At 40.7% G+C, this 19,928-nt stretch overlaps 1 protein-coding gene across 9 annotated transcripts in view; it reads right to left on the bottom strand.

Annotated features, from left to right (window-relative positions):
- The window catches only part of TC2N (tandem C2 domains, nuclear), a 49,018-nt gene extending 38,235 nt beyond the window's left edge, over positions 1-10,783 (bottom strand). For 2 of the 9 annotated variants that reach the window (XM_025270915.3, XM_025270916.3), the window contains exons 1-2: positions 10,529-10,744; positions 7,017-7,199 (exon numbers count right to left, since the gene is read on the bottom strand). The gene's annotated coding sequence lies outside the window, so the exon portion shown is untranslated. Of the gene's footprint in view, positions 1-7,016; positions 7,200-10,528 lie in introns of all 9 variants that reach the window. The other 7 variants (XM_025270913.3, XM_025270918.3, XM_025270911.3 and 4 more) reach the window with 6 other exon arrangements.
- Positions 10,784-19,928: the final 9,145 nt, after the last annotated feature.

Genomic DNA, 19,928 nt, shown 5'->3' with positions numbered 1-19,928 from the left:
ACTATGGACAGAGAAGCCTGGCGGGTTATAGTCCACGGGGTGACAAAGAGTCGGACAAGACTGAGTGACTAACACTATATAAAAACTCCCAACATGCTCATCAAACTACATTTCTGGACTTGTCAACTTGCAAATACTTTACATTAATTATGAGGGAAATGTGAGGGGACTGGTTAAAAATGATTACTGCTTCTGGGGGAAGAGTTTTCAAAGTTTACATGGCCTTGAACCATCCAAAATGAACTGGAGATGAGAGAGGGATTCTTATATAAATAAGAATAATGGAGCTAGTTTGTTATGCAAGACTACTGGAGAGCAGAGATGGGTACACAGAAAGAAGCACAAACATCAGTGGAAGGTCCTACTTAAGTATTCAGTATGGTACTGATCCGGAGAAGGCAATGGCACCCAACTCCAGTACTCTTGCCTGGAAAATCCCATGGACGGAGGAGCCTGGTGGGCTGCAGTTCATGGGGTCGATAAGAGTCGGACAAGACTGAGCGACTTCACTTTCACTTTTCACTTTCATACATTAGAGAAGGAAATGGAAACCCACTCCAGTGTTCTTGCCTAGAGAATCCCAGGGATGGTGGAGCCTGATGGGCTGCCGTCTATGGGGTCGCACAGAGTCGGACACGACTGAAGCGACTTAGCAGCAGCAGCATAGTACTGATCAGAGCATGCATATAGAGAAACTACACAAGACTGAAGGAAGACCACCAGAAAATGTTACAAAGACCATAACAACCCTTACTAAGGTCAGTAATAATGCCTGTCCCCACCAACCAAACTGGAAAAACCTCACACAGAATACTGAATAGAGGACTCAGAGAGACTTGCCTTAGTGGTGGGGAATAAATAGCCCTACATTAAAGACTAGTCTGACCTAACAAATCTTAACAACAAGTCTCAAAAGGATCAAACTATTTCTAAGAAATTTAACTATGTCCCAAAGCAGAAAATAATTATAGAAATCTAAATATATATATCACAAAAGGTAAAATTTACAATCTCTGGTAGCAACCAATAAAAAATTACCAGACATACAAAGAAAGGGAAAAAAATAATGCAGAGAAAAATCCATCAATTGGAACCAATACAGATATGAACAGTTAAGGACCTCAAAACAGTTATAAGTGATTCTATATGTGCAAAAAGTTAAGTAGAAACTTGGAAGAATAAAAAAAAAGACACAAACCAACTTCTAAAGAGGAAAACTATAATGTTTGAGATGGAAAAAATACTGATGGCATTAATAAAGCAGATTAGATACTGCAAAAGAAACAATAAGCACAGCAATGAGACCCCAAATGAAATACAAAGAGGAAAAAAAAGAATAAAAACAAAATGAAAAACCTATCTCAGACCCATGAAACAATTTCAAGAAGCCTAATATACATGCTTTTGAACTGTGGTATTGGAGAAGACTCTTGAGAGTCCCTTGGACTGCAAGGAGATCCAACCAGTCCATTCTGAAGGAGATCAGCCCTGGGGTTTCTTTGGAAGGAATGATGCTAAAGTTGAAACTCCAATATTTTTGCCACTTCATGTGAAGAGTTGACTCTTTGGAAATGACTCTGATGCTGGGAGGGATTGGGGGCAGGAGGAGAAGGGGACAACAGAGGATGAGATGGCTGGATGGCATCACTGACTCGATGGACGTGAGTCTGAGTGAACTCCGGGAGTTGGTGATGGACAGGGAGGCCTGGCGTGCTGCCATTCATGGGGTCGCAAAGAGTAGGACACAACTGAGTGACTGAATTGAACTGAACTGAATATACATGTATTGAAATTCATGACAGTAATGGGGAGGCAGAAAAAAATTTTTAAGAAATGATACTAAAATTTTCCACATATGAGACATACAAAGCTCAGGTCTAAGAAACTCAACAAACACTAAGCTTAGAAACCATGAAGAAAATTATGCCAAGGCACATCATATTAAAATGGCTCATACATCCAATACAAAACATTTTTTAAAACCACTACAACTCAATAATAAAAATAAAAGTAATCCATTTTAAAAAGGATTTGGACAGACACATCTCCACAAAAAATATACGAATAGCCAAAAAAGTACATTAAAAACACATTCAACACCATAATTCATTAAGGAAATGCAAGTTAAACTACAATGAGATAATACTACACACTTGTTAGAATTAATGAAATTGCAAAGACTGACCGTTCCAAGCATGTGGAACAAATAGAACTCTCATTTTCAACTGGTGGGACTATAAAATGGTTTGGCAGTTTAAGTTAAACATACAGCTACCACATGATCCAGACATTTCTTTCCTAGGTATTTATTCAAGAAAAAAGAAATTTTATATCTATACAAAGACTGATACATTAGTGTTCACAGAAGCTCTATTTGAATAGCCAAAACATAGAAATTATCAAGTATCCATCAACAGATGCATAAACAATTGGGTACACTTTAACACCTAATCTGTGGATTGGTATCTTTCCACCTGTACTGGTAGACTTTCCAGTACTAAATTCTCATTCGTTATCTCTTTAAATACAGTTTTTGCCCATTCTCTATTTCTTTTCTTTCAGGAACGCCATTCACTAAACTTTCTTCACTTCTCGTTCTGATTATTCTAACTTTCATGTATCTTAATCTCTTTCATATCTTCCATTTCTGTATCTTTGAGCTGTATTCTGAATGATTTACTCTGATCTATATTCCAGGTCATTCATTCTCTCTTGGGATTTGCCTAATTGCCTAATCTGTGGTTAAACTTAACAAATGAGTTTTGAGTTTTTATTACTGCATTTTTCATTAATAGAAATTACATTCAGTTTGTTTTTCAACCAGTTTGGTACCTTTCAGATTCCTGCTCCCTGCATGTATTTTCAATTGTGACTTTTATTTACTTAAATAGAGCCCATCAGGGTTAGTTTAATAATCAATAATTAGTAATTACAATACATAAGCATTTGCAAGTTTTCCTCTAATTGTCCACTGTTTTTGCTGATTCTTGCTCAGGTTGTCTTATTTCCACTTGGTTATCTTTTACAGATTATCCATTGACCTCAAAACTTAACTGGTAGAAATTTCTTAAGCCAAAGACGAAAGTATACTCCTACAGAGAATTTGCAGTTGTATATCATATCATTTTAAATTCATGCCTTGACATATAACTTGATTTTAAAATTAGCAAAGGATGTGAACAGACATTTCTCAAAAAAAAAAAAAAAAAGAAAGAAAAACACAGCTAATAAACACACATAAAGGTGCTCAACATCATCAGTTATTAGGGAAATGCAAATCAAAACCTCAATGAGCTACCACTTCACACACACTAAGATAGCTATAATCAAAAAGACAGAGAAAAGTAAGCATTGGTGAGGATGTGGAAAAACTAGAACCCTCATACGTTGTTGGTAGGTGTAGCTGATTTGGAAAACAGTTTGGCAGTTCCTCAAAACAAATACAGAATTACCATATGACCCAGCAATTCATACTTGTAGGTAAGTGGAGAATGAAAATATATTTCCTATGAGAATGGAAAACACATTTCCATACAAAAACTTCTACGCAAATATTTGTAAGAGCCAAGAAGTAGCTATAACCATCACCAAGGAATGGGAAAACAAAGTGTGGTATTATCCATACAATGGAGTATCAGTCAGCCATTAAAAAGAATAAAGTACTGATTTACAGCAAACATGAATAATCCTTGAAACAATTATGCTAAGTGAAATAAGACACAAAAGGCATATTATATGATTTCATTCATATCAAATGCCCAGAGTAAGCAAATCACAGAGACAAAAGTAGATTAGAAGTTGCCAAGAGTTGGGGGAAAAGAAGAATATGGGGAATGACTATTAGTGGTATAAGGTTTTTTTCTGGAGGTAATAAAAGTGGTCTGGAATTAAGATACTAATGATAGTTGTACAACTTTGTGGATATAAGAAAACCCACAGAATTATACACTCTTAAGGGTGAATTTTACGGCATATATATATATACACATACAGAAAGAAAGAAAAAAAGATTTTTTAAATTTACATATTGAAATTTTTTTAGACCACCAAAGTGACGTGTACTTCCCCCGTGATCTGGTAGTTTTGACTGCCCAAGGACAGGTTTTTTTCCCCCTTCTGTTTCACTTGGCATTGAGACAACTTTCCTTGCAGATCCCTGAAGAAAGTTTCATCCTTTCCATGACATCACAGACCTTTGGGATCCCAGAATTATGGGCAGAAGTCTCTTGTTGGCTAACCGTGAATAAGCCCTGGACTGACTTCTAACTATGCCTCAAACCCTACAAATCTACCAAATTCTTATTCAAATCTAATCAAATTCCCCCAGTTTAGAAACTACCTTCAAAGCAAATAAAGCTCAAGGGCTCCTACAGTCTTAGATTTCCAGCTTTCTCTTAGATTTTGGCATATAAAATCCTAAGTACCTTAAAAAAATTTTTTTTAATACAGCTATTCTTAGCTATTTTCAGTGTGAAGGTTTTTCCAAATGCCTTAACTATATTCCAAAAGTAAAAATCCAATATTTACTTTTCAAGTTAAAGTTAACTCCAGTGAGTTAGGACAGGATTTGCAAAAACTAAAGACAGCCTAATATAATCCACAATAAAGTAGCTTCGGAAGTACTTGTGACCTTGGGTGACTACAGCAGATATTTAAGACTTAAATAACATATTTCTATATACTCTGATGAAAAGTTTACTTTAGAAAAACCATTAAACATTATTTGAGTCCTAAAAGAAGCATGGATAAGTGACTTGTCTTTTAGGTATGGAGGCTCTTTACATAACTAAGTAAAAGTAACATTGCAGCAAGGATACACAAAGAAACCAATAAAAGGATAGCCCAGAAACATGTGAACATATGTATGGAAAGTTGACATATGACACTTATAGATTATTGAAAAGAAAAACAGAATATTCAATAAACGATGCTGGGAAGAGTGGATTACCTGTATGGAAAAAAAATGAAACTGGATTCCTACTTCACACCACGCAAAAATTAATTTCACATGGGCTAAGGACACAACTATGAAAGGCAACATTTTAAAGCTTTTAGAAGAAAACATCAGACTGTATCTTTATGATCTCCGGGAAAGGAAAGAGTTGTTAAACAAGATGTCAAAAGAGCAAACCATAAGGAAAACTTGACATATTCAACCACGTTAAACTACAAAATGAATGTGTCTGTCAAAAACCACTATAAAGAAAGTAAAAGACAAGCTGCTGCTGCTGCTGCTAAGTCACATCAGTCGTGTCTGACTCTGTGCGACCCCATAGACGGCAGCCCACCAGGCTCCCCCGTCCCTGGGATTCTCCAGGCAAAAACACTGGAGTGGGTTGCCATTGCCTTCTCCAATGCAGGAAAGTGAAAAGTGAAAGGGAAGTCGCTCAGTGGTGTCCAACTCTTCCTGACCCCATGGACTGCAGCCCACCAGGCTCCTCCTTCCATGGGATTTTCCAGGCAAGAGTACTGGAGTGGGGTGCCATCACCTTCTCCGAAAAGACAAGCTACTTACTAGAAAAAAGATATTTGCCACAAGCATAACTGATAAGGGATTAGTATCCAGAAAATGTATATATATATATATGCCAGAAATCAACTTTTAAAAGACAAAAAATTAAAAACAGGCAAAAAACACAAATAGCCATCCCACACATCCATAATTAAGGAAATGTAAATTAAACCCCACCATTTCTCACCTACCAGATGGTTGAAAAGAAAAAATTCAGATTATTACAAATGTACAAATCTCTCAAATGTTGTTGAGAAAGGGAACAATGTGAATACTTAACACATTGCTTTTGAGAGTATGAACTGTTATAAAGCAATTCAGTATTATCTAGCAAATCTGAAGATCCACAACTCTACTCTGAGGCAAAAAAGCACAGGAAATTCTTACACATGGACACAGAGAAACATGAATAGGTACTGTAATAACAAAATAGCTTTTAATGGCAAAAAGCAAAATCAGATTTTAATATGAAGACTGAAAACACCCTAAATATCCATCAACAGGAGGATGGATAACAGTTGTAAATTCATATAGTGGAGTGCTATGAAGCAAAAAAAGGAAATGAACTATAACACAACATAGATGACTCTCATAAATACAATTATGTGTTCCCCCAAAACATGAAACTGAAAGTACATTACTTATGAATACTTACTTATGTAGTAAAACTATACAAAAATTCAAGGAGCATAGCAAAAGACATGATCAAGAAAAAAGATACAATTATGGTTAAAAAAATATGTATTAGTCTATAGCACGATATAGGTACAGGGCATCTATTTTATCTGTAGTCTCTAAACATGTAGATGTATCAAAAGTACTATTTTGTACACATTTTCATTTAAAAATTTTCATTAAAATTTTTCATTTAAAAATTAAGCAAACACATGGCTGTGGTATAAATTATGAAAATACAGAAAACTATATGAAGAAAATAAAAATTAACAATAACCCCATAATCCTGAGATAACTACAATACTTAAATAAACATACTTAAATGATGTGTTTTCTTCTACTCTCTGGTTTGTTTTGTTTGGCTTTGGCCTCTGCCCTGCAGCTTACAGGGTTGTAGTTCCCTGACCAGGGATCAAACCCATCCCTGCTAGAGTGGAAGCACGGAGTCCTACCAGTGGATCACCAGGGAATTCCCATTCTACTATTTTTACTCTTTTTTTTTTTTTTAACAGTTTTATTGAGGTACTGACTTAAGTGAATTGCACATATTTAAAATGTACAATTACATGAGTCAGACATATGTATACAGAAGCAGAAACATCTTTACAATCAAGAAAATGAACATACCCATTAATACATTCATGGGACAGGGAAGCCTGGCGTGCTGCAGTTCAAGGGTCACAAAGAGTCGAACATAACTTAGCAACTGAACTGAACTGACTGATGAATAAATTTGCCATGCCTGAAAGTTACCCCCTTTACATCCATCCCCTTTTCCTTCCCTTGCTGCCCCCTACCCTCAGGTAACCACTGATCTGTTTTCTATTACCTTAGTTTGTTGTTTCTAGAGTTTTGTCAGGTATAGTTTGGGCGTAACTTATTCATATGCTTCACTTTAGTAGATACTGCCATCAATTTACACTTCTACCAGCAGAGTACAAGAGTTCCGGTTGTTCCACATTCTTATCAACACTTGTTTGCCTTTTCCATTTTTAGCCATTTGTTTCATATCCTAAGAAAAATACACATAAAATTACTGCCTGAACAAAAAAGTTAAACTCTCAGTGAAGACTGAAGTTAAACTCAGAAATTTTCATCTAAGAGCATTTTCCCTTAAATGCATGATAATAACCGAAGCAAAGGCCCTAACTGGTGTATATGCCTCATGAATTCTGATTCAGCCAAATTGTCTGATACCTATATAAGATTTTTAGAAGAGTCATTGAGATACACACTAGAAAAATCACATGACTTAAAAGTTATTGTTCACTCAGTCGTGTCTGACTTTTTGTGACCCCATGGACTGCAGCACGCCAGGCTTCCCTGTCCTTCACCATATCCCAGAGCTTGCTCAAACTCTTGTCCATTGAGTTGGTGATGCCATTCAACCATCTCATTCTCTGTTGTCCCCTTCTCCTGCCTTCAATCTTTCCCAGCATCTGGGTCTTTTCTAACAAGTCAGCTCTTCACATCAGGTGGCCAAAGTATTTGAGGCTCAGCTTCAGAATCAGTCCTTCCAATGAATAGTCAGGGTTGATTTTCTTTATACTACTCGGGGTTCTCAAGGCAAGAATGTTAAAGTGGTTCCAAGGAACAAGGGACTCTCAAGAGTCTTTAACACCACAGTTCAAAAGCATCAATTCTTTGGCGCTCAGCCTTCTTCATGGTCCAACTCTCACATCCATACATGACTAATGGAAAAACCAGAGCTTTGACTATATGAATCTTTGTTGGCAAAGTAATGTCTCTGCTTTTTTTAAGATGCTAAGTTGGGAGCATCTAAATACTGGAAGTCAGGTGAAATACAATTCAACAGTTTGTTAAAGTGTGACTTTAACACTGACAACATCTGAACTCAACAGATCAAAATACCACTAAAATAGTGTTCATAATTTGAATTGGGGGGGATTAAATATTTTCTATTCAATATGCTCAGATACTTGCTCTCAGCTACTACTTAACCAGCAGACAGGAACCATGCTGGGAGATGCTCTTTAATATAAATGTATCCTATTAACCTTATATTCTTTCCAATCTGACCATAAACTCCCCTATACTCTACTACCCTATCACTTCTTCAAATCTTTGTGTCTCAAAATAAGGATTCTACACTCACTATCTTTATTTCTTAATCTTCTATTTACTCCTCAAAGTCATTCAAATTTAGCTTCCATCCTTATCTTTTTATTGGGTTGGCCAAAAAGGTTCTTCAGGTTTTTCTGTAAGATATGGAAAATCTCAAAATTTTTGGCCAACCCAATATTTAAACTATGCTTGTTGAGTTCAACGACAGCCTTCTAACTACCAAAGCCAACAGGCACTTTATCAGTTCCTGTCTTCCTGATTCCTCTATTTCATTTGACTTTAAAATAGATTTCTATCCTTTATTAAAACTCTTCCCTTTCCTGGCTTCTATGACACCACTGTCTGTTAATTTGCTTCCTTCTTTCCTGAACTGCCTCCTTGGTCTCCTTGGCTGTCTCTATCCATCACTTAAGTACTGGTATTTTCCATCCTTGGTCTTCCTCTTTTTTTTTTTAATTCTACTTACTTGAATCATTTCTTCCACTCTCACAAGATTAAGTATCACAAGTCCATGGGTAGTTTCCAACATTCACAACTCTGATCCTGACTTTAGAAAATCCCAGTACCAATATACCTAACTATCAACTAGACAGCTCTGCCGAAGGTCCCACAAGAATCACAATCTCATTTTCTCTCAACCTGAATTAGTCCCTCAGTTTGTTAGTTTTATTTGTGAATACACAATTGTAATTCAAGTGGAGCCAATAAAATACAAGAGGAACTTAAAATTTTTGTTTCTTGAGGAGTTTTTAAAAAAAGAGCAAATTTTTATGAAAGCTTTTTCCACCACACTCAAAGTCATTAGCAAAAGCTACAAAATACATGATAAAATATCTCAAATCCCAGTTCTCAAAGGCAATCAATATTAATATTTTCTTCCAGAAAGAGCAATTTTTAACCTTGAAAAAGTCACATATCAAAATATTGAACTGGTAAGTACAGAGTGTTGTTACTGTTAACTCTTAATATTTCCAGGCTACTTATAGCAGTAAACAGAGTTGGACACGACTGAAGTGACTTAGCAGCAGCAGCGGCAGCAATTAGGGAAAACACCTCTATCAAACAGCCTACTTGGAGGAAGAATCAGTATATTTTTTTGTCTCCATTTATTTATTTATTTTATTTTTTAACTTTACAATATTGTATTGATTTTGCCATATATCAGTATATTTTAAAAATGAAAGCAATTCTTTTACATGCTGTATTTTAAAGCAGGGGTCCCGAACTTTTTGGTACTTTTTGGCCCCAGTGACCAGTTTGGTGGAAGAGAATTTTTCCATGGAGGTGGTGTGTGTGGGGGGAGGCCGGCCGGGGGAGCCAGGGGGGTGCCCCAGGTGGTTTTGAAATGATTTAAGCATATTACATTTATTGTGCACTTTATTTCTATTATTATTACATCAGCTAGACCTCAGATCATCAAGCATTAATCTCAGAGGTGGGGGGACCCCTGTTCTAAAGGAATCAATCAGCGTTTTTTGTCTTGGCATTTATCTTACCTATACCTACCATGTGTGTGCCATATAGCCTCGATTCATGGGTAGTATTTTCTTGATTTAAAGAAAATCATAGTAAAGACACAAGAAAAAAAAAAAAAAACTGGAGGAGACAGAAGCCAAATCTAAAATCTGCTGCTGTTGTTGCTGCTGCTAAGTCGCTTCAATCGTGTCCGACTAGCTAGGTAGATAATTCATATTTTCCAAAATTCAAAGCAAAGTGATATTTAGCACCCCTCCGCGGATTCAAAAAGTTTCAGAAACATCGCAGATAGAAACAATTCTCTAACCAGTTCTCATCAGTTTCTCCAGGTAAAAGAAAAGCCTCCTCTTCCCTCTTAACCCACAGGCCACCCCAGCCCCCCGCAGCCCCTGCTCTCAGAGCCGGTGGTCGGAAGCGCGCGGCTGGCTCCACCAGGGCTGGGGTCTCCCCTCCGTCCGGCCCGGGGATCCCAACAAGGAGACCCGTGAACCCAGCGGACCCAGTGCTCCACAGGGCGGGTCCCTGCCCTCCAGGCCTCAGAGATCCCGGTTGTCGAGGAAACTTCCCTCAGGCCCGAGAAGAGCAGGCGTCGCTGAGGAGAATCTTGTACCGAAATAGTGCGACTTTTTTTTTTTTTTTTTTAAGTTAAAGGAGACCAAACCCTACAAAACAATTGCTCCACACACAGCCTCCAGAGGCTGCGGGTGAGGGGGCTATTCAGCCGCCGGCGAGTCCCACCCGGTGGGCCCAGCAACGGCCGCTCGAAGCCACACAGCTTACCCGAGGAAGCGCCCGGGACCCCACACCTGAGCCCCCTGGCTCTCTCCCCCGCCGCGTCCCCGCGGTCTCCACGCTTCGCTCTCGGGGAGTCCCTGCTTCACACGCCGCTGAGGCAGTGCCGCGCGGCCGCGGCCGGTTACCTGCTCGAGGTAGTGGGCGCTGTGGCGTCGCCGCCCGCGGGAACCGTGATTCAGGTCACCTCGCGCTGCCGCGCCCTGAGGCCCCGCCCCCGTCCCCTGAAGACCGCCCCGCCCTCTCTCCAGGTCCGCTCCGCCCCGCCCCCTCAGGTCCGCCCCACCCGACAAGAGGTGCGCGCGGACTGTGAGGCATGGGGCGTGGCTGTCCGTCCCTGCACCTGAGCGCCAGGTGCCTGCACCCTCGGCTCCTTCCCTCCTCGCCTCTCCCAGCAGTTCTCAGATGCACCCTCTGGAAGGGTCTAAGATGAAGCCACGGAGAAGCCAATGGCACCCTACTCCAGTACTCTTGCCTGGAAAATCCCATGGACGGAGGAGCCTGGTAGGCTGCAGTCCATGGGGTCGCTGAGGGTCGGACACGACTGAGAGACTTCACTTTCACTTTTCACTTTCCTGCATTGGAGAAGGCAATGGCAACCCACTCCAGTGTTTTTGCCTGGAGAATCCCAGGGATGGGGGAGCCTGGTGGGCTGCCGTCTATGGGGTCGCACAGAGTCGGACACGACTGAAGTGACTTAGCAGCAAGATGAAGCCAGGCAGGGTTTGGAGTGTGTTGAAGGATCAGAAGGGAAGTAAAAGACAGGGGTGTTTAGTGGGAATGCCACTCGCCTGATGAACCTCCCTGAATAGGGAAGGAAGGAGCAAATTCTCTTGCCAGAAGATACTTCTGCAAGTAGAGAAACTTCTTGGAAGCCAAGAATCTTTTGTTTGTGTCACTGGTCTTTAGTGTTTATATCCTATTTAAAGCAATGAGAATCAGCTCACAACTCTTCACTTTTATGACTTTACGTTTCCTACTGCTTTACCTGGTGGCTCAGAGGTAAATAATCCGCTTGCAATACAGAAGACAGGGGTTCCATCCCTGGGTTGAAAAGATCCCCTGGAGAAGGAAATGGCAACCCACTCCTGTATTCTTGCCTCGGAAATCTCATGGACAGAGAAGCCTAGCAGGCTACAGTCCATGGGGTTGCAAAGAGTCAGACATGACTGAGCATGCATACACTACTTTACCAGCAGCAGGTACCTTGGAAGGAATCCCAGAGGTATCCACTACTTGTCCTGCCCCATTCTATGCTGGAATCCCATCTGGCACACTTTGGCACAGTTGGCTGGCCCTTTTCTTTTTTGCCTTCCTTTCTGGGAATCTCTGTTCTTGGAAAGTTGTTGAATGAATTCCTAGATTATCTGTTGATGAATGGCTAAGTTTTGAGAGGCTGATGGATTATAAATTGAAGTTCAGTTCAGTTCAGCCACTCAGTTTTGTCTGACTCTTTGTGACCCTGTGGACTGTAGCACATCAGGCTTTCCTGTCCATCACCAATTCCCAGAGCTTGCTCAAACTCATGTCCATTGAATCGGTAATGCCATCCATACATCCCATCTTCTGTCATCCCCTTCTCCTCCTGCCTGCCATCTTTCCCAGCAGCAGGGCCTTTTCCAATGAGTCAGTTCTTCACATCAGGTGGCCAAAGTATTGGAGTTTCAACTTCAGCTCAGTCCTACCAATGAATATTCAGGACTGAGTTCCTTTAGGATTGACTGGTTGGATCTCCTTGCAGTCCAAGTGACTTTCAAGAGTCTTCTCCAACACCACAGTTCAAAAGCGTCGAATTAAGGTAATCATTTTCTTTCTGGAGAGTAGTCTTTCTGAAAATGGGTTCTGTTCATTTCTAGGATCTAGCTGCTAGAGTGGGAGTTAGGGTGGGGAGGAGGATGCCTTGATCCTGAGAACAAATTAATCTGGGGAAAGAGAGACTATAGCTTCTCTCCTTGAGTTGACAGGGCTTTCAAGGCCTAAGAACTGTGCTTTACTTTGTATCATCCTGTATTTCTCAAGTTATTTGATTTGAGGAGTGGCAGAATATGCCACCCCAAAATATTGGGATACTTTGTTATTTTGAGGCACCTGAGAATCAGCAGTTGGAAGAAGGGTACTCTGAACTTCCTTTTTCTTTCTGAAAGCAGGAAATAGAACTCCCAAGTGAACAATGTCCTCCCTATATCATGAGGAAAGAAAAAGGCTTATCACCAGAGATGAGAGTCAAGGAAGGGGGAAGTCTACACAAAGAAGCCTTTTCAAAGTAACCTTTATCTTTATATTCAGTTCTCCACTATTAATTGCCCTGGCTCAAGTCCCTTTGTTGCCCCCTATTTTTGCTCCTTACTACTCTGTGTCCAATTTAATGTATAACTAAGTGTTTGGCTCTAACTGCTTCTTTGGGTCTTCATTTTCCTGTGGGTATGCCCATAAACATGTAAAAAAAAATCAGTGTGCTTTGCTCCTGTTTATCTGTGTCAATTTAATTCTCATTTCCAGGTAGAAACCTTAAGAGTGTAAAGTTTTTGCCTTCCCTCCAGACCACACCAACTCTCTTCTTGAGAAATGCTGGTTAGCATCCTGGGGCCTCAATGTCTCAGCAAACACACTTTGATAAACACTGCTTAAAAGTCCTGGATTATTCACTTCAGTAATTTTTCATTCTATTACAAATGTTTGCAGAGTTCTGTACTCTTTACACAAAGCTTTCACGTGAGTCATCTCATTTAAGCCTCACAATTATGATGTAACTGTTTTTATCCTAGTTTTACAGCTGAAAATATTGATGGTCAAACAAGCAGTAGTTACTCAAGTATAGAGTCTAGATTAACTCTGGACTTCAGACTCTAAAGCTTTAAAAATATGTATTATATAAAGTGTGTAGGTAATGTGCTCTATTTAAGGATCAAATGATCCTTAAACACACACACACACACATATACTTTCTCTCTCATTTGACCCTTAAGTAGAGCACTTCCTTGATTGGAAATCTCTGGATTCATGTGTTACTTTTCCAGGGCAAGGACCTTTACCTATCTTTTACTCCCTGCAGCACCTGACATCATAGTGTAGGGCACAGATGTGTCACCTAAATGTGCTGGATGAACAAAGAGTGACTGGTGGGGACTTCCCTGATGGTCCAGTTCATTTCAGTTCATTTGCTCAGTCGTGCCCGACTCTGTGAGCCCATGGACTGCAGCATGTCAGGTTTCCCTGTCCATCACCAACTCCTGAAGCTTGGTCCAACTCATGCCCATTGAGTCAGTGATGCCGTCCAACTATCTCCTCCTCTGTCGTCCCCTTCTCCTCCTGCCTTCCATCTTTCCCAGCATCAGGGTCTTTTCCAATGTGTCAGTTCTTTGCATCAGGTGGCCAAAGTATTGGAGCTTCAACTTCAGCATCAATCCTTCCAGTGACTATTCAGGACTGATTTCCTTCAGTATTGACAGTTAAGAATTCGCTCTGTAATGCAGGTGATGCTCCCACACGCCACAGAGCAAGTGAGCCTGTGCACTGCAACTACTGAGCCCGTGTACCACGACTAGAGAGTCTGCGCACTGCAGGAAAAGATCCTGCGTGATGCAATGAAAAGCCTGTGTGCCTCAAGTAAGACTGGATGCAGCCAAATAAAGAAGCAATCAATATAATACTTAAAAAAAAAAAAAGAGTGAATGTTGAATGAATGCGCAACAGTCCTTCCTGAACTGGATGGGGTGCTTGGTTCCCTGATGGACAACCTTAGTGACCTCCTTCACTGATGCAGAAGTCCCCAAACAAGAGCTCCCCAAATTGCTCCTAATTTTCTTCCATCTAAAAAGGCTTATTAGAAGAACTTATTTGGCTGACAGATATAGTTTATTGAAAACAACAAAACCAGTTCCTTTGTTTTCTTTGAAATGTTCCCCCTTCCTGTTCCACTTTCAGAGGCAATGCTGCATTGATAATGTACTAATGGAGAATATGGTACATCTTTCTCTGTGACCTTGTGTTGCCTCTTCCCATAGAATGATGGAGTTTGCAACATTCTAAGTGGGTTTATTTTTTTGTTTAGTGTTTGTTTTTTTAATGTTAAACATTAATGATTTTAACATTTAATGTCCTTGTGTTTGAGGCAGATATAAGGAGAAACAGATTTAGGTTGACGTGGATAACACATCAGCCTAGACTTTGCTATGCAGATTATTTCATTTGATAGAGACAAATCACTTAATCCCTGTCCTAATCCTCTTCATTCTTCCTTAATTTACTGCAGTTTATAAATGCTTTATGACTCAGTCCAGTCCTACATTGCCAGTCTCCCCTAAAACTAACCCCACCACACATTTTTGACCTTCTGAATTAATTGAAATTCCCTAAATTGCCAAATTTGCACTACTGTTCTCTTTACTTCCATTTTATGTGTATCCCTGGTAAGATCATGTTCATTCAGTATCACTTCTTCTGGAAGATGAAAGTCCACAAAACCCATCTGAGAGTGCATTAGGGGCCCTTCCTCAACATTTCCTTCATAATCCATTCATATCTGTATCCTGGCACCTACTCAATAACTGTGATTATTGGCTTTCCCCCTTTTTTCCTATCAAACTCATTCTATGTGAGTTACCAATAAACAGGAATTATAACCCACCTCCTTCTTGAGCATACTCATAGTTCCTCACATAGCAGCACTCAAATATTCATTGAATGAATGCAAAACAAATCTTTAAAAGAATGTGAATTCCTAGAGTACTTGTAAAATAATTTCACAAATATAAATGGTCATAGGAACACGGTGGGGGTGGCATACAGATTTCTGCTTCCCTCCAAATTATTTCCTTCTCATGTTCTGCCTTAGAAAAACACAAGAGCAGAAACCTATACATATTCATTCTTTCATTTATTCACTTGTTCAACAAACTTTCTTGAGTGCTTGAAGTATATCAAGTACAACCCTAAGCATTTGCTTCAGGGAGAAAGTGGCATTTCAACAGAGTCACAGATGGTCATCAAACCTTAATTCCTTCTTGTGGCCTCAGAGGTAAATTTCATTGTCTATTCCCCTTGCATCTAGGTAAAGTCATATGACCTGTCCTCATCAATGGAATTTGGAGTTTCACTTCTGGATCTACACAATTAAAAACCAGAGTCTCTTTCCTTTCCATCCCTTGACCACCTTGGACCCCTGTTAAACCATTACTAACCATGGCATCACTGATTCAATGGACATGAGTTTGAGCAAACTCCAGGAGTTAGTGAAGGACAGGGAAGCCTGGTGTGCTGCAGTCCATGTCCACAAAGAGTCAGACATGACTGAGCAACTGAATAGCAACAACCATCACTAAAGCTAATAATGCAACCAGATGGAAGAGGTCCTGGTTTCTGATTGACTCCATGGAACAAAGCTCCACCCACCTCCCACTGATCTTGATTGGATTGTGATATGAATGAAAAACAAACTTTTTTGTGTAAACTACTAATATTAAGGCATTTTTTTCTCCAGCTAGCTTTACCTACCCTGATTAATACTGCCATACATGACAATATGTAGATTACATAAAACACTGCTGCTGCTGCTAAGTCGCTTCAGTCGTGTCTGACTCTGTGCGACCCCACAGATGGCAGCCCACCAGGCTCCGCCGTCCCTGGGATTCTCCAGGCAAGAACACTGGAGTAGGTTGCCATTTCCTTTTCCAATGCATGAAAGTGAAAGTGAAGTCGCTCAGTAAGTGTCCGACTCTTCATGACCCCATGGACTACAGCCTACCAGGCTCCTCTGTCCATGGGATTTTCCAGGCAAGAGTACTGGAGTGGGTTGCCATTGCCTTCTCTGACATAAAACACTAGAAAACGTCTAATCCTACTCTAGGCCTTGATTGAAAGTGAAAGTGTTAGTCACTCAGTCGTGTCCGACTCTTTGCAGCTCCATGGACTGTATTCTGCCAGGCTCCTCTGTTCATGGGATTCTCCAGGCAAGAATACTGGAGTGGGTAGCCATTCCCTTCTCCAGAGGATCTTCCCAACCCAGGGATTGAACCCAGGTTTCCTTCTTTGCAGGCAGATTCTTTACTGTCTGACCCACCAAATGGCCTTGTGTAGGAAACATGAAAATTGATCAAAGAAAGCATTGTCCCAAATGGATAATGAAAAATTCTTATGGATACACAGATCTTTTTTTCTCTCTCTCCGATGGTCACCTGATCCAAATGCTGACATCTTGACCTGAAAAGAAGCGTGGCACCACCATTGCATCATATTCATCATCTCTATCAGCCCTTGTCAGTCTCTTTCATGCACTTTGAAGGGTTTCCTAGTGAGGCTCAGGAAGTTCAGTGCTACTCAAAGCAGAGTATGTACTAAAGAGTGATGGATGATAGGAATACAAAGATAGGCTCTGAAGGCTCTTGAATATCTTACCAAGGAGATTGTGTATTAATCTGTAGGATATATAGTTGAATAAACTATGGCCTGTTTGTGGTGGGATGAGTTTTGTTTTTTTTTTTTTCTCTCCTTTGCCCATCGTCTTTTTTCCTGTGTAACTGGTACCCACTTAAAGCTAAGGTAACGGTGGGAAAATCATAGATGTGCCACCAAGAGATATATTCATGATGAGGGCCTCTTTTCTCAGTGCCCTCGCCCACAGCCTTTCTCTCCTCCAAACCCATTAGTTAATGAAACTTCATAGCACCAAAAGGCTGATAGTTTCATGGAGGCCAAAATGAAAAATATTCAGCTCCTAAGATGGGAGGCAATTGCACTGGTAGAATCAGAGGATGATTATAAAGGAGGAAAGAAAAAAAGAGAGGACCCAGGAAAAATAAAAAGAGGGCTTCCTACCAACCACAAGACCAACTTGCCCGGCCAAGCTGAGATGCTGGTCCAAAGAGGATGAGAGACACCTGGAGCACGTCATATGACATTGCCCCAGGATTCCAGAACAAAGGCCCCCAGACTCACTGAATAAAACAAACATTTAAATCCCTACTTCCTATGAATTCTGTATGAAATGGAAGAAATGATTCACACCCCAAGTTAATGACTGCCTTCTTCCAGACTCTTTGTGCAATGGTTTAAACTGTGTCAGTTTGTTTAAGCCAAAGCTACTTTTCCCAAAATCTCTTTCCCTCTATTGTTCTCGGCTAGATTGACCAAAAAGAAGAAGTAGGGTAGAGTTTGCAAACTCGAAGCGAAACAGTTCTTACTCTCTGAAGATCCTTGTGATAATAGGGGCAGACAAACAGAGATGCTGGCAGGTTCTAGCTTGTCCTTGTTAGGTCTAAGGTCTAAGCTTGTCCAGGTCTAAGCTTCTCCCCCTAAACACCGGCCCTACTGACCACCAGAGTCCCAGGCCCTCCTCCAGGCCTTGGCTGAAGACCAGCAGAGCTCACAGAAGTCCACAGACTTTCTCATGGCACTCCTTCTGGATACTACTCCTGCAGTTACATGCGCCTGGCTTCCTGGATTCATTGCAAGTTCTGGCCCTTCAGGTCCACCTGCACTGGGGGTTCATGGGGGCTGATTAGTGACTTTTCACTGATCCTTCAATCCCACACTACAGACCTTTACTTCCCCTGCTTCTCCCACAAATCTGTGAGCTCTTATTCATATATCACTAATATCTAGTAGTTCTCTGCCTTGATTGAAGCCCTCTGGTTCACCATGCATGAGCTTGGCTGCCCAACAGGAAGATTATGTGAATTGCACTTTCTTCCCTTCCATTATTAAAGGCAGTGTGCTGGGGTTTATATATAGGAACTACAGAAATCTGGGTAAAAAAATTATACCATGGTAGAGGTCTCCCCAAGGGTTAGTTGCCCACTGGTTTCCCAGTGTGAATTTATCATAGTATGTAAACAGTATGTAAAAAAAGACTTTCAGCTTTTCTAGTTCAGAAACTTGTTTCTCTTCCCCTGTAGCTTACTAAGTTAAACTCTGTTAAATTAGAAGACTTGGTCGGGCTCACTAGAGGTTGAACTAGACAGTAGGGCCTGTTAATATTAATAGGGCCACCTACTAAAATAAAATCAGATCAGATCAGTTGCTCAGTCGTGTCTGACTCTTTGCAACCCCATGAATCGCAGCACGCCAAGCCTCCCTGTCCATCACCAACTCCTGGAGTTCACCCAGACTCACATCCATCGAGTCGGTGATGCCATCCAGCCATCTCATCCTCTCTCGTCCCCTTCTCCTCCTGCCCCCAATCCCTCCCAACATCAGTCTTTTCCAATGAGTCAACTCTTCACATGAGGTGGCCAAAGTACTGGAGTTTCAGCTTTAGCATCATTCCTTCCAAAGGACACCCGGGGCTGATCTCCTTCAGAATGGACTGGTTGGATCTCCTTGCAGTCCAAGGGACTCTCAAGAGTCTTCTCCAACACCACAGTTCAAAAGCATCAATTCTTCAGCACTCAGCCTTCTTCACAGTCCAACTCTCACATCCATACATGACCACAGGAAAAATCTTAGCCTTGACTAGACGAACCTTTGTTGGCAAAGTAATGTCTCTGCTTTTGTTTTTGTTTTTTTAATTTTATTTTATTTTTAAACTTTACAAAATTGTATTAGTTATGTCAAATATCATAATGAATCCGCCACTGGTATACATGTGTTCCCCATCCTGAACCCTCCTCCCTCCTCCCTCCCCATACCATTCCTCTGGGTCGTCCCAGTGCACTAGCCCCAAGCATCCAGTATCCTGCATCGAACCTGGACTGGCAACTCATTTCATACATGATATTTTACATGTTTCAATGCCATTGTCCCAAATCTTCCTACCCTCTCCCTCTCCAACAGAGTCCATAAGACTGTTCTATACATCAGTGTCTCTTTTGCTGTCTCGTACACAGGGTTATTGTTACCATCTTTCTAAATTCCATATATATGCGTTAGTATACTGTATTGGTGTTTTTCTTTCTGGCTTACTTCACTCTGTATATTAGGCTTCAGTTTCATCCACCTCATTAGAACTGATTCAAATGTGTTCTTTTTAATGGCTGAGTAATACTCCATTGTGTATATGTACCACCGCTTTCTTATCCATTCATCTGCTGATGGACATCTAGGTTGCTTCCATGTCCTGGCTATTATAAACAGTGCTGCGATGAACATTGGGGCACACGTGTCTCTTCTGGTTACCTCAGTGTGTATGCCCAGCAGTGGGATTGCTGGATCATAAGGCAGTTCTATTTTCAGTTTTTTAAGGAAGCTCCACACTGTTCTCCATAGTGGCTGTACTAGTTTGCATTCCCACCAACAGTGCAAGAGGGTTCCCTTTTCTCCACACCCTCTCCAGCATTTATTGCTTGTAGACTTTTGGATCACAGCCATTCTGACTGGTGTGAAATGGTACCTCATAGTGCTTTTGATTTGCATTTCTCTGATAGTGAGTGATGTTGAACATCTTTTCATGTGT

The sequence above is a fragment of the Bubalus bubalis genome, chromosome 20, assembly GCF_019923935.1.
Source record: "Bubalus bubalis isolate 160015118507 breed Murrah chromosome 20, NDDB_SH_1, whole genome shotgun sequence".
Classification (NCBI taxonomy): Eukaryota; Metazoa; Chordata; class Mammalia; order Artiodactyla; family Bovidae; genus Bubalus; species Bubalus bubalis.
Note: the sequence above shows the minus strand (reverse complement) of the source record. Positions and strands in the feature narration are given on the sequence as shown.